This window comes from Danio rerio, chromosome 21, assembly GCF_052040795.2.
Source record: "Danio rerio strain M-AB ecotype USA chromosome 21, GRCz13ab, whole genome shotgun sequence".
Classification (NCBI taxonomy): Eukaryota; Metazoa; Chordata; class Actinopteri; order Cypriniformes; family Danionidae; genus Danio; species Danio rerio.
Genome location: NC_141041.1, coordinates 51,763,692 through 51,766,877, shown reverse-complemented (window position 1 = coordinate 51,766,877; position 3,186 = coordinate 51,763,692). Strand labels below are relative to the sequence as shown.

The 3,186-nt window shown below is 32.3% G+C and overlaps 1 long non-coding RNA gene across 1 annotated transcript; it reads left to right on the top strand.

The window, feature by feature from the left end:
• The first annotated feature begins 205 nt into the window (after positions 1 to 205).
• LOC141379930 (uncharacterized) lies at positions 206 to 2,150 on the top strand. Its single transcript, XR_015520907.1, has 3 exons — positions 206 to 280; positions 873 to 920; positions 1,763 to 2,150. It is a non-coding gene; the product is annotated as an uncharacterized LOC141379930 (long non-coding RNA).
• Positions 2,151 to 3,186: the final 1,036 nt, after the last annotated feature.

Here is a 3,186-nt window from a genome sequence, read left to right as displayed (position 1 = left end):
TTTTTACTTAAAATCAGTTTTTATATAACTGTATATTTTGAATAAAACTAATGCAAATTATTTGAGTAGATTTGTACATGGTTATTGTGTAGAATAAATGTTATAAGTGAGTTGACACAGACAATTTATTAGAGCAGCTGTCGATGTGGGCAGGTGTTCATAAAACGTTATTTTATTAGTTTGGCGTGACTCCTTTTTCATTGCCTGGGATTTAGCAGGCAGACGCAGCTTCTGCAATGGTCGACATTAACTGCTCCCAGCAGTGGATCTTATTAACACGGTAAGTTGCAAATGTAGCCAAATCATAATTGTAAAGTCATGCAAAACTGCTGACTTCGCTAGGCAGGTGAGGTTTTAGCTTTGTAAATTGTACTGTAGCCTCAGGTATGTTAACAGTTAGACTGCTCTCACATGGAAAGCTAAGTTGGCTAACGCTAACAAACGCTAGTTTATGCTAACGATTAAAAGTGATATTGAGAAAAATAGTGAAAGTAGTTTTAAAACACTTAGTAGGTAAAACTAACATTACAGAACCAATTAACAAGGTCATTGGTGGGCGGTCGGGGTGTGGGGGTTCAGTTTAGCGCTAACTTAGCTAAAGTTAGCTCACCTAAGTTATAGCAGCACATTAAGGATGGATATTAAATGCAGAAACGCATGCAACAGTTAAGTAGTGTGTGTTTAACGTAAGAGAAAGTATAACTTAAAGTTTGTGTTTTAGAGATTTAGTCCATAAGTTTTCTTAATGCTGCATAGTGAATAAATTACAGATTTACAATTTATTTCAACTTAAATTACATTTACTACTGATGTTTACAGAACCATTTAAATTGTATGCACCTCATTCTAAAATGCATGTTCTTGGTCTTTAGATACCAAAGTGATTTTGTTACCTGTGGATCTTCAAACTTCACATCCAGGTAAGAAAACCATTAGATACAATTACAGCTATAATTATTTGCAGGCAAGTAAAACATTGGTAAAATTGCAAACAATAGTGGGCTCCATAGAATTACATTTGATATCTGAAGATTTTTTTTATGTGTGCAACAGTAAAAGAAAATATCCTAATGCAGTTTCTTATTATTGTCAGTCTTTCAATAAAGGTAACTGATAACACTGAATCACTGAACTGTCATTTGCCAGTGACATTAAATTTGAAGAAAGTCAATTAGATGTAGCTTTAGCAAAGATTTAATGTACACCTTAATGTAATGTGTAAAATGGCAATGTATTTATTTATTTATTTATTTAATAAAATTTGTATTATCACATGTGCAATGTTTGGTGCAAAATAAAGATGACAATTAAATTATAGAATTTGTATTCTATAATTTTCATTTAGCCATTTTCAAACAGTTTTAATATCTAAATTACATACACATTCTTATGCTTTATAAGTTGCCAAAATAAACTAAATATATAATACTTAAATTAATAATTCTTTGATTGACAGGAAACCAATGACATACACTGTTACACTGAGTAAAATCAAAGTTTTCTTTAAAATTTGATAACTAAAAAACCTGGAATAATGTAATTACACAATAACCTGTGTAACTTTTTTATTTTTCAAATTAAAGTTAGGTAATTTTAACTAAAGTAATTTTTAACTGATAAACTAAGGTGTTTCATCCATGCATCATTCTCACTGCACTTTTGTAATTTCACTTGTAGTTATTTCCTCTTTAGTATTTAGCTATTTAACGTTGTTTGGTATCAACCACCTAAACTCCTGTTTCTTTTTTGTCTCTACTAATAGAGTTGTGAGGAATCAGAGGTGCATGCGGCTGCCCACAGGAAAAATTTGCCATCAGCCCAACACAGTTTGGATTATCATAGGACTGTCAGATGTTTGCCAAACCTGTCAAATGCATGATGGCTGCTGTTTGGACTTACCGATGTCCTCAACTTCAATTATCCATCAAAACTGTATACATTTGAGATATATCAGAGACTCTTTGTGGGGCTGGACATTATGCATCCTAAATCTTCATCAAAATATGCAAATCTCATCACTGAGTTGCCTTAGATGATTTCTCAATAGGATCTGGTATTATTAATGTTTTTATTTATGTATTGTGTACGTGTAGCCACATTAATGGCCTATTTTGTAGTCACTATTAAAAGGAACATCGATTGATATTGAACACATGTTATGGTCTTTAATCCATCTTCCCATTCTTATTTAATAGTTATTGACAGGAAAGTCTGTTTCTGTTTTTACTAGTGTATATTGTGCTTACAATATAGAAACGAAGATTTATTTTCTGAGGTTACAGCCAGAAGTAAATTGAATTCATTTTAAATGACATATGCATGGATAATTTTATTTAATCATTAAGTTCTTAATACTTAATAAAAAGTACACTCAACATATAGCGATGTATAAGTTAAGTTTAACAAAAAAGTAAGTTTCTGATTTTAGTAAATTTAGAAATATTAGTTGGCTCAACCTAATTTTATTGCATTTGTTTTAAGCATTGTTTTAGTGTTTAAAATACTTTAAAAAGGCTGGAAGTTGAAGCCACCTAAAACGTCCGATGCAGCCACTTGCCTCACTTTTTATAAGTTAGATCTAGGTAACATTTTTTACAGTGTAGCTATGCAAACATTTTCTAAAAATGTCAAGCTGATAAAGAGTGCTTTATATCCTGATGCATTGACATTCATTTATTTAACTTGCTGCTTTAATGTTTGAATACTTAACACCCATTAACACATGTCAAACCCAGTTCCAAAAGGGACGCAGTTCTGCAGTTTAGTTCCAACACTAATTAAACACACCTGATCAAACTAATTAAGTCCTTCAGGCTTGTTTTAAACCTACAGATGTTTTAGAGCAGGGTTGGAACTAAACTGTGCAGGGCTTCAGCCCTCCAGGAATAGAGTTTGACACCCCTGGTTTAAGGAGTTATATTTTACCATCAAAATGTGTCATGTTATATAATCATCATAGATCGTAAAAATTTGAGTGCCATTAGGTAAAGTGCCCGCTCACTTTTGACAAGGCCCGTCCAAAATACATCTGCTATTGTAATACAAATGCACTATTGTTGCATTGTCATAGTATAATTGTCATGTTCAGAGATCTTAAAATGCTTTATTCCCCCTGCAAACATTTTCAATTGTTACATGTCATTTCCCCTCCAAATAAAATTTAGCCAGAGGCGCGCAACATATGAC